The sequence below is a fragment of the Pleurodeles waltl genome, chromosome 5, assembly GCF_031143425.1.
Source record: "Pleurodeles waltl isolate 20211129_DDA chromosome 5, aPleWal1.hap1.20221129, whole genome shotgun sequence".
In the NCBI taxonomy this organism is placed as follows: Eukaryota; Metazoa; Chordata; class Amphibia; order Caudata; family Salamandridae; genus Pleurodeles; species Pleurodeles waltl.
The window spans coordinates 1491638044-1491651095 of NC_090444.1; positions in this window are offsets into that span (position 1 = coordinate 1491638044).

Consider the following 13052-nt stretch of genomic DNA (forward strand, 5'->3'; position numbering starts at 1 on the left):
GTTGCACCTATGAGCATGCTTACACAGGAAGGGCCTTCTTCCTCATGCGTAAACATTCCCATAATGGTAGCCTGAGTTTTTTTCCTTTTCGGGTGCCACCTACGCAGGCAACGTCTGAGAACTAGGATGTGGTAGACTCAATGTGTGTCTTGGGGCAGTCACTGAGCACTGTGGAGTCTCCATTTCACTCTTGTGCAATTTTGAGGTTGCTGAGGTGGGTGGTATGGATGCACTGCTGGGGACAGGGCTGCTTTGTGCTAAGATGTTATTCTCTTCTTCCTCATCAGCACCTCCCACCGTGATGAGAGCTGGTTCTCCTCAATTTTTTAAAGGTGTTCCTCCGACCGGATTGCATGATGTTTTATTCTATGGGTCGCTAGGCCTCCAGTACCACAGTATGAACCAGGCTTACCTCGACAAACACTTGATTGGCCAATGGAGCATATTGCTATAGTATCCTCCTGCTTGCTAATCATAAATAAGTCCCAAAATGGAGAGAAGAAAATTTCTAGTGGGTCACTGGTTTCACTAATAATGCCTGAAGAACTGGAGGTAGGTGGGTGTGTCAACGATTGCCTCTCTGCAGTATGTACTTCGACTGAGGTAGTGGTCGATGAATGTCTCAGCAAGGGCCTTACAAACATGGAAGCTAGTGGTTGTCCTTGTACCCGTGCCACTCCCCCAGAGCAGGTTGAATAGGAGGGGTGCCCTCTGAGCCAGCTTCCAAGATAATAACTGAATTGTCCTTCTCCTCCTCCTCCTCATCCTCCCTTTCCATAATTCTAAGGCTTTCAGGAATTTTCCTTTTCTCTTGTCTCTTGTGGTGGGTCTCAGACTCAGCTGGGGTCCAATCTATGCCCAGATCATAAAATGGGGGCTTGGAAAAGATGAAGGAGTACCCTTTCTTTTTCTTGCTGGAGATTGGGAAGTCATTGGTTCAAAAACAAGTACATCTTGCTCAGCAGGAAGCTCAACCTCCTGTACTGTGCCTACTTCAGGAAGTTCTACCATTGCTTGCTGTAGCTCGTCCACTTTGTTCAGTTTCCTGCAATGATGTGGTACTAGTTTACAGCTGACAGACCTGCAACTCAGACTCAACGTTTGTGTCCATGATTGCAGTGGCTTCCTCACTGAGAGGCATGGCTTTGGGCTTAAGCTTGGGTGGTTCAGTTGATGCTGGACTGCTGCTCCAAGCTTGCTTGCCAGAAGATGGTTCAGCAGGCACACGTTTTCCAAAACAGGTTTGGGGTGGCACGCCATTGGTGAAAATCTGCTTCTTCTTCTCCTCACTGGCCACATTCTTGGCAGCACCTTTCTTTAGGGCCATCTTTAAGCTCTGTCAGTTGGTAGTGGTACTTTGCTGTGCAAGTGGAATAGATCGGAGGGCTAACATGTTGTGGTCATGTCACTTTGTGCCGGCCTTCTGTCTGGCAGTACTGCCTGGGTCTAGTACACCTAAAATCAAACAAGAAGGAAAAGCATTTAGTGAAACATGCAATTTTTGCAGTTTTATGTTAATTATTCATGATAGAGACAATATAATCTAGTGTGGTTATTCTATCCATTCAAGTCAAACCACCCCACCACAACATAATATTAAATTTTCAATCAGGATAACAACATACAGATGTAACATTATTGTTATGGTGCATCTAAGGGGTAGACATCTGTGGCAGGCAGTGGGGGTCCACAGGAAAATTAATCTTTAACAAAGGAATGTTGGTGTACACCTATGGCAGGCAGGAGGTTCAGCGGAAAATTGAATAATCTTCAAAAAGTGAATGCTGGCGTGTGTGCAGCTGTGTGCCTATGGAAGACAGGGTCTCCAAGGGGAAAATGAGCAATGACAATCCTCAAACAAGCATTTGCAATGCAATGGGTCTCACATTTCCTCGAGTTAGAGCTATTAGCATTGTAAACTCGTATCCAGACTTTTTTCTTGCCAAATAAATTGAAAATGAAAAGTAATACAGTTTCACATAAGCATTAGCTGTTTTCTGTGTTAGGTTAAAGGTAATTTGGACTTTACCAATTGCAGGTAGGTGTTGTTTCCTTGTTCCGCATCTAACAATGAGGGTAATTTCAAGCACATTGAGAGGAGTAAGGGGGTGGCTCTTTCATAAAGATTGAGAATCTTACCTCAATTTAACTGAATGTTACTGCACTGAGCTCCCGCCCCACCATGCACAGTTTATTTATTGAATAATTTGACTGCTAAAGTTTCATTTATAGTTTTAATGATATTTTCAATGATGGTATAGAAGTTGTCATGAGTGCTGTAATATCTGGGGTAACTTGCAGTGCATGGTGAGGGTGCGAGTTATAGTTACCTTAGGGCACGAGTTATAGTTACTTGGAAGATCTCTAATTATAACTGGTGAGTTTCTACTGTTTTGTATGAATACATTCAGAACCTAACCATAGCACCCCTGTAACCTTTATTTTTTTCAGTGAATTTCTAAGCTTTTTTAATTCTATTTCCCAACTATAATGTCCCTGTAACCTTTGTTTTTTTCATTGAATTTCTACTTTTTTAAACATAAAGTACATTTCATTACTATATTAATCCAATCACCACTGCGCATGGCCTTTGGCCAACCAATTTGCCCCAGGGTAGTGGTGGTCCACTGGGCTGTGGGGGGGCCACACAGCTCTCAACACATTCATTTAATTGGTGCCCTGGGGAGGTGGCAGTCCCCTGGGCGGCAGGGGTCTGTTCCAAAGATATAAGCAAGTCAAAAAATGTGGTTTCTATGGAAACATGGTGCTAACTATAACTGCCTAGTGGTGACTGCCACTAGGTAACATATATATGTGGCTCAAGATCTAGTAGACCGAAATTCATCTCCAGCAGAACCAGAAGTTTGCTTTATTGCTGCATGCTATAGATAATAAATGAGCAGGGCATTCACTTTTCCCTGAGTACTTCTCAACTTCTCATCATATAAGTTTTTACTTGTAAACCAGGTGTGAAATATATACTTATATATTTCAGAGCTGACTTGCCAATGTAAGTTGAACTGATGAGAAGCTGGCTTTGCACCACAGGCAGATGACTCTTGAAGTAAGGTGTTATGTTGCAAACGTGTATGACACTCTGGCCCATATTTATACTTTTTGATGCAAAACTGCGCCAGCGCAGATTTGCATGAAACATTTTAACGCCGGCTAATGCCAGTTCATTGCGCCACCCGGGCGTGAAATGTATACTTTGATGCACAGCGGCGCAAACCACTGGTTAGAGTATTTTTTTTGTAACTCAAACCAGTGTGCCACGTTGTAAAGAAAAACAACATTAATGCATCAAAAATGACTTTAATCCTGTTTACGATGTTGGAAACCGGATACGCACCATTTGTTGACGCAATAGCGTCAAAATGTGGTACAAACACTGCAAAATGTGTAAAGGAGCCCCAAAATGGATTACAGAAGCTATGAGAGACCCCAGGAAGATGACAACCGACCAGGAACCAGCCAGGAGGACCCACACAAGACCCAGGAAACGGAGAAGAAGAAAAGGAAGTGTCGGAAGTGTCGGTTCAGTGCAGAGTAGCATGAAATACTGGTGAAAGAGGTGACGGAACACCAGCACCCACTTTTTGTCTCCTCAAAATGTCCAATTGGTAGGAGAGAGTCAATTTGGCAACAGTCACCGAGTGCAAGAAACGCTGGCATGACTGCAAGCGCAAGACCAAGGAAAAGATGGCCAGGAACAGGAAGGCAGCACTGCAGACTGGAGGTGGGAGTCCAGCACCGCAGGAGGCCCTGTACCACATGGAGGAGATGGTGGCAGCCGTCATCCCTGAGGAGATCATCGCAGGGATTAAATGAGAGGGCAGCGCAGACTACCAGAAGACAACACAGATGCAGGGTAAGTGGCATGGGGAACTAAAATGCCTAATTGTAAACTGCAAGCGGGGGGCCATACCTACTACACAATGAATGTAAGCCATGATAATCAGGTAGTGGAAAGGGCAAAAGGGCATGGCATTGGGGAGGGCTGTGAAGGGGAAACCTGGGGCACAGCACAACACTACACCAACAACCTTTGCATGGAGGTAAACTGGCCTGCTGTCCATGGATCAACCACACTCAAATTAGAGGGTTCAGGATGACAATGTTATCAATCTCCTGTAATGAATCTAAATGTGCAAATCCTGTCAAATGTCTATGTCCATAGGCGCAGCAAACATCAGGTATTGTACTTAACATTTTGAGGTACACAGCAGTAATGTCACACCCATACTGCTCATGTCAGGGTCTACCCTGTGCCTGGGTCACAATAACTGCAATGCCAACATGCAACATCTCAAGTGTCACAGTGCAAAGACAACTGCATTGAGGGGGAGGACATACGTGTGTAGGAAGGCGAGCACACCCGCACAGTCATAAGAGGAAATGGAACACTGCTAGGACCATCATTGCAATCCAATGTAGCACACATTTCCCAACATCAGCAGTACACACTACCAATGGTGACACCTATATCGTCCCATCCCAATGTAATACATAGTATATGCTAGGTCTCAGCAACATATAGGTGGATGTGAAATATCAGAGACTGACACAGTTCCAGATTGTTAAGTGTGGTGCAAGTGCCATCAGAACACCCACAGCCAGTGCAAGGCCACACCATGATAATGGAAGTAGACGGAGGGCTGAGTAGGACAATAAAGTGGCAACATACAATTTGGGCAGAACCTACACCTAGAGGATGTGACGCTGACATTTCCCCAAACTGCCCACACTACATGTGACATGCAGGTGGGGCATAGGCCTGGGAGAATGCTAATATTAATGACAGGAACAATGAACAGGAACCAAGATCACAATGTGCAACTAATAGGAAGTCAGGCATGTCACATTACAAATGCCACAACACAGACACACTAATAGTACAATATCTCATTGCAGAGGATGATGGCTGTCCCGGGGATATGCCTGTCCTGGACTTCCCTGATGACATGGATGACAAGCTGACAAACATCAGCCAGCAGACTCTCCAAGATGTCCTTGGAACCCTCCAGACCCCACCTTCTGTCACAAGGTGGACCACAGAAGTAGCAGCAGTCACAGAGGAGCCACCCACCACCCCAATTGTACGACCTGCCAGCTCCACCCCAGCTGAGGGCTCTGACAACACTGGCACCAGCTTTGAGAGGACTGTAGTTAGAATACAGCGGGAGGTGGCCAAGGAGGTGTGGGTGGGAATACAAAATATGGCAGCCAGCCTAGAGAATGTGCGTTTGTGCATGATGTCATCTGCAGAACAGACAGCAGCCATGCAAGGGCGAACATCTATCTTGCAAGAACTTCAAAAAAGTGTGAAGGAAATCAGCACAGCAGGAAGGGATTTGCCCCAACACCTCGCACACCAAACCTTTCACTGCGTGCACAAATGCATTATTGACCCCCACAGGGCCGACCTGGCTGCCTACCACAGTTATGTAGCTGCTATACTTAAGAGCCAGCAGCTCCTCCTTGCTGCAGTACTGCCCTTAATAGCCACACAGTTGGCAGCTACCGGGATTTCTGACTCCACGTCTTCAAACACTGAAGTGTGTGTTGCCCCTTCAAACCCACCACCACCAAGGGCAGAGGAGATGACACACACATCAAAAGATGAAGATGTGGAACAGATCACCTTCACCCGTAAAAGTACCCGGTAGCACGAGTCCATGCCAAATGGGCACTTATATCCAAGGTCCTGTGCTTCTTAACATGCCAGTCTTGCAATAGCTGCTCACATGCACAGTCATTCTGCCCACTGTTTACCTTGACACTATGCTCTGTGATTGTCTCTCAACACCTCATTGGCAATTCATGTTCCTCTGCACTGTATGACACTTCACCTCAGCATGTCCAATGACATGTCCCTTTGCACTTGTGTAGTATCACAATAGAATGCATCACACTAATGGACTCACAATCCTGGACTATGTAAATATAGCACTACAGCAATTTAAAATAAATAGCACTTACACAACCACTTTATCTCTGTGTAATGTGACACATCACCCATGTAGGAGTTTAGTGATGTATGTCACATGTAAATGGCTATAGAATGTCAATGCAACTGCCTTGAAAGATTGTGGGCTGATAACTATGCACTGGGGTCTGGATTGTACAATCATCTGCCCTTCCTGGGGGTTATATTTGAAGTAAATAGAAAAATAACAGTATAATGCTGTGTTGGGCAGAATACGTCTGCTTTAAGGGATGTTTTAGCTGCAAATCAATGTGTTAAATTTTTTCTTCTAGACAATCTTTAGGTATGTGATATTTGACTCTACAATTTCATCACACACACACCATACAGCAGGAATGGATGTGTACGAGTGTATGGACAAATATGTAAGCTGGCAATACAATGTAAGAAATGATAGGTGTGAGGTATGTATACTCTAATATATAAGATGAAACCATCACTCACCTTATCAGGGTTCACATTGTTGTAATTTAGTAGCGATTAGATTAAGCATTAGCAGAAGACATCTTGTATTTAGCAACTATTGTGAACATTTCGCGGAATCCATTTGTATTCATGGCAGCCATTTTCTCTGCCACATGCTGCCATGTGCTCGCCATGTGCTCTGTCCTACCTTCCTGTTAACTACTCTTGAAAATCTGTCTAGTGACAAGTTATATTTAGCATCTCCCACTTTGCACATGCCCAGTAAGGTCTGCAGTTGTTAGTAATTAGTAACCGACAGTAATGTGTCTACTAGTCCTTGAAAACTGTTAGCCCTCCTACCTGTCGACTGTGCATTTCCATATGACCTTATATATATATGAGTTTTGCTTCTATAATTGTACCACCTTCTTTTAGCCCCTGCGTGGGTATAAAAGGACCATGTTCTCTTAGTTAAGTGTGCTACTTCAAACATTACTGAAGGGTGCTGTTTGAACTGTAGTACCATCTCATGAGGTCATCATTGTTCTGCCATTAGTCACATAACAAATGCTGCAAGTACTCCACATGTGACAAGCCAACTAATGACTATCTTCTGGATGACAATCAAGGCCCACAAGATCTGTAATTTGTAAATGGAATTGGCAGGATGGTATGCAGTTGCTAATCATGAGTGGGTATCCTAGGTTGGAACAAATTAATTTTTGAATTACATGTCTGTGTTCTACACTGGGATCCTCACACCTAGGTATACATATTTCATAACCCTAACCCTGTGCATCAAGGGTGATGGACCTGCAACACTCACTTTCAAACATCAAGGACAGCTAGGAAGCTGTGGACAGCTGTTTATGGTTTTAGTCAGTCCACCACAGGTAAGGACGGTGTCCAACTAGGATAGACACAAACATTGGACAATCACATCCACATTTATGTTCGTAATTGTGGACAATTGTCCACATCATTTGATATCAATAATACCTTTCCAAACACAATTACATAGACGCAAGCACCCACTTGAGCTGCATGCACACCTATGACATTGTACTCAAGTGCCACATAAACGTAGCACAACATGTTGAGCTAGATGCTGATAGGAAGTCAGAAATACAGTCCTACATGTTCATTAGTTAACAGGGATGCTCAAGTCTGTGGGTAATACTTTGGCATCCCTGCTCTGTGTGATTCAGGGTATGACTTGCTGACCAAATCATGAAAATGGCTACCTCCAAAAGTTTCATTACAATAAATGTAGCAACAAATGTCATGCTATTCACCTGCCCATGCCTACAGTGCTGTACTACATTCCAAAATTATGACTCTATGCCACTGATTGTCCAACTCAAATATGGAAAAACAAGTTGAACTCCAGTCAAGTCACATATCAGATCATGTGCCAGTACATCATACCTTGCTATGTGTTGGACACACAGGAGTCAGTCACACAGCAGCTGCAAACACTACACAGAACTAGCATATCAACACTTACTAGATATGTCTGGGTCCGCAAATCGAGCCACTTCTCCAATTGTATAGGGGGCAGGTCCACCTGTAAAACATGGAAGGGTGAAATGTGCTCAATGTCTGAGCACTGTACAACACTTGGAACTTGGAAATTACTGTGTGTGACCTTATATCTGATAGACCAGCCCCTCAGGTATGTAGACACGCCAACAGACATACCACTGCAAACATGTATTGATCCTGTCACTCCAGTGAGTGATACACACACATATGCATACATTCAGTGGCCCTAACAATCATGTGGTGACAAACCTGATTACTGAGTTGGTTGCAGATTTATTTATAGAGGGTACTCCATTTCTTCATTTGTTGTTTTGAGAGACATGCAAAGCCACGTTCCTGGTGCACTGCAATACTAGTCACTCAGGTATTGTGGCTTGTGCTTCAAGGGACAATCAGTTACTGTGTGATGCTCATGTGGGTTGAGTTTAGCTCATTAATTATTATGCTTTCTATGGTCCATTAAATGTGGGCCTGTGTTGTCTGTAAGTGACATATGCCACATTGCCAGTGTACCCAGATATGCCCCCATGACACCATAATGGCAGGGATCCTGTGTGTTACTTGATGACAATCTTATGCTAAACATGGATTGTCCATTTATCTAAATCAAAACAACAAAGAAATATATGCTGACAGTGTCTATTTTGATCATCCGTGACAGAATGAATGGGCACAGGTGTAGTCATTGCACCTGAAATGTGTCACTCATTGCCCTGTGTACCTATATCGGGTACTGGAATTCACAATTAGCCACATTCATCATCTTACATTAGCCAAGTTGGGTGATCTGCAGGTATACAACAAACTGACACTGTCCCGTAATTGAAACATGGTTTAGCAAATGTCCTAATGTGGCAATCTTGATGAGGTAGGTCTCAATTTGTATGCACCTTGGGAATGGCATCAGTCACAGGAATGCTGGTCTGCTGATCTTAGCATACACCCATGTCCGTGATAGCCTTCATACTCGGAAGTTAGCTATTGTACATATGCTGCACTAGATCAGCAGGGGTGTACCAAACGTAAACTAGCAAACTATTTTGTCACTTTATATGTATGATGGAAGCGGTCAGGGGTCCCTTGCCCAAGTAAGTAAGTAATAATTTGTGACCATGCATTCACCAAGTTCAGGTATCCCATGATGACCCAATAACTTATGAGAATTGCATGGACTATAAAGTGACACAGATGGCAAATGCATCAGCTCTGTTCCAGCAATTGTGCCCAAGGCGAATTAAAACACACAGGAACAATGAACAGAGGGCCGGATATATTTTTTATCTTTATTTTGTAGCATTTGCTTCATGTTTAATGCTACAGCTATGGAAAGTAGCACCAACCATTTAAATATTATCCTGTGTGCATTACTTTGGCATCCATTTCTAATTTAAATGCTGCACGAAGTCAAAGTATCAGCCTAAGATATTACCAGAGGTTAGGAAGAACTTTGTACATATGGCCAGGAATACAGTCCAGACATATATTCCAAATAATTGGGGTCTACATCCATTCCTTGCTTTAGCTTGTGAAATACATCTCTTTCTTGGTACACTCACAGACCATGAATGAATCATAGGTTTGAGCATCATTACCATCATCTATTGTGGTCGAAGCAGCCATAATTGACAAGATCAAGTTGTTTTGTGAGTTTGTGCAGCTTTTGTGTCAACAAATGGCGCTAATGTGTAGCAAATATTGTATAAAACGGGGCCACTGTATATTTAAAATGCATTCCACATGTCCACAAACATTGCATTCAGCATGTCAACAAATCTGCTACTGTCACTACAGAACATTTAAATGTGCACATTAGTCTCAATTGTACTCACCAACAGGGCCACCAATCACCACACCCAGGTGGTCCAACAGGTCTTGCTCTCTGGCAACAAGGTCAGCTCAGCGATGCTTGAGTTGGTGGTCATTGCGCTGTGTGTTGAAAATTCTCTTCAGGTGCTACAGCACCTTGGACCACCTGAGCCTCCTCGCCTCCGTGTGATACCACTATATCACCCTGCCACAAGCCTCTCCCATCAGGGGGAGGAAGTGGTACACCGGCCAAATGAATGCCCCCAGCTCCTCCTCACCCATTCCCCCCAGACATGGCCTACCCAACATGACAGAAATAATAGGCATAGGAAAGGGTACAGAGGAAAATACAAGGAAAGGAGTGAGAAAAATGAAACACAAACAGCCCAACAATACCCCAACTAATAATACCCACTACACACTCCCAACAGTACAAAGAACAAAATAGACACCAATAATGACAAAAACGCAATTACACTAAATAACTGAGACAGTTACAAAAACAACAGATGACAAACAGAATGGCGCACAGGAGACAAAAGTACAATTTGGACAGACAAAACTCAGCACAGCCACACAGTCTAGAAGAATCACAGACTGCAAAGTAAAAGCGAACGTACACCCACTGTACCATTTCTGTAAACATGATATCCTATTACATCACTTTCTGTCTCAAATGCAGTGCATTTTTTATTATGATGCATGAATAATTTATGACGCTTATGGGCTATGCGTCAAAACATTTTGACGGAAATGCTTCAAAATTCCCCCACATTCAAAGTTCAATATATTTTTCATTGATAACCAATTTGATGGGGTGCAGTGTAGGAATTACTGCTAGGGACCAATGGATGTATAATGGCAGTGAGCGTCATTTTTCAACGCATATGCAGCAAAATTTGATGCATATGCGTCTTTTTGGATGCGCTTGCGTCAAAATATCTGTCTTTAACTGGGTTTGTGTCATTTCTCTCATTTTTAACGTACATGAAAGCTGTAACTGTACAGAAATAGGCTGTTAGCGCCTGCATTGTGTCTTCCAGTGTTTGGGCACATGTGGCAGACCACACTCCTGCGGACCATAATACTCATGTTGTTGTGCCGGGTGAGCACTCTTAACTGATGCAACATGGACCCAAACATTTGGAATATAAATTGGTATTCCCAAATTTGAGCAGCTGGTGCGTCAATAGAGGATAGCAAGGCAACACAACTTAATACATTCACTCATTGCCTGTGTGTTTATGTCTGTGAATTGGCTATTTCAATTGTTGTGCCTATATGTGAACGTCACAAGACTTGTTTTCATTAATGTGCTTGTATGCATGTGTTATAAATGTGGATATCCATCAGATGCCATTCAGTGTGGTACATCAGTCAGGATATGTGTTTGTCATATCCGTAGCATCTAATGCAGTGTGAACTTTCCTGCCTTAGTGCATCGATAGCAACGTGACTTATTACTTGAAATGGAATGGAAAAAGCCGAGTGAATGCCAGTGCTAGAGTTGAGAAAGCCCCCAATATGGGACTGTGCAAACAGATAAAAAGCAGTATTGAGGCGATCCCTTCACCAGAGTTTGACCTAAATATAAAAGTTGGTTATAGACAGGTCCTATCAAAGAAAAGAGGAATAGAGGGTGCATGTAAACAGAGTTATTTGCAATATTACATTGGTAAGAAAGAAAGCAGGACACTAAGCATAATATAAATGCATGGACATCAAATGGAAATATACATCTGACGGCGTACAGTCTGTTTATAATGAAACATGATTATTATACAATACTATTATTTGACATTGTCATTAGGGCATGATATAAAGGACACAAAGAGAGCACTCAGAAGTTTGTACAAAGAAACAAGTATGAGAACTTTAAAAAGGGATATACAATTGACAATACAATTACATGGTACTTAACATATATATTGTAAACATAGAAAAGGGAGAGGGGAAAGGTTAAACATAGGTAGCAAATTAATAATACAGAAGTGAATTGCTTGGTGCACGTATACTGTTTTCATACCCCTTGCGGAAGACTATGACATGTAAATAGATCCAAAGTTATATCCTATGGACAGAGAAGTCACTGATCACGTATTGAGGATATACTGAGGAGAAAGGGCACGGCACCTAGTTTTAGAGAAATACATGAAGGTCCTTATGGATATTGAGGCCCTGTTCTACCACTCGTAGTTTAATGATCCACCTACTTTCAAGGCGTCTAAGGGCCAAAATGCGGTTGCCTCCTCGAGGCGTCCTATTTACAGAGTCAACCCCATGGATATATATGTCCAAAGCTTCTCTATGTCCATGGGTCTCATTGTAGTGTGTCGCAAAGGGATAGTTAATGTTGGAAGACCGAATGGCTCTCAGATGTTCTTGAATTCTCTCTTTTAATGGTCGAATGGTGCTTCCCACATAAATAAGCCCACATGTACAGACAATGCAATAAACCACAAAACTTTTGTTACAATTTATAAAGTGTTTGAGTTTATGTGTGATCTGAGTGTTGTACTGGAAGCTCACAGTCTTGTCTTTAATGTACCCACAGATGTTACAATGTCCACATCTGTAGGTGCCAGGTGGTGGTTTGGGCAGTCAGGTATCCCTACTCACAGGTGGCATGAAGCTGTGACATAGCTGATCCCGTAGGGTGGTGCCCCTCATGTAAATGATGCTGGGGTTTATACTGTAGTAAGACCATTTTTTAATGTATCGTCTGTTAGTAGTATTGACCAATGTTTGCGTACAGTCTTATAGATATGGGAGCTCAGTGCACTATGTCTTATAACCAGAGAGATGTGTTCCTGTGAACTGTTCTTCTTGGTGTTAGTAAGTAAGTTAGGACGTTTGATTTTCATGATCTTATTGACGGCTTTGTTAAGGGTCTGAGGGTGATAGCCTCTATGCCTGAAACGTTGTTCCATGTTGTGTAATTCTTCACGGAATATCTGTTCCTCAATACAATTACGATGGATCCTGGTGCTTTCCCCATACGGAATAGCATTAATTTGGGATTTTGGATGTGAGCTGGTGGCGTGCAGAACAGCATTACATGCTGTGGGCTTTCTGAAGAGTCTGGTACATATTTTGCCGTGCTCAATATAAATGGTGAGGTCCAAAAAATTGATGGAAGATTGACTGGCCTCATGAGTGAATTTGATGTTGAAGATATTGTTGGGCAGGTGTTCAATAAAAAGTAAGAGTGAGGGTGCATCGTCTGACCAAAAAACTAAGATATCGTCGATGTATCTGCCCCAATATAAAATGTGTTGTGTAAGGGGTGGAGGACAGGAGCGCCACA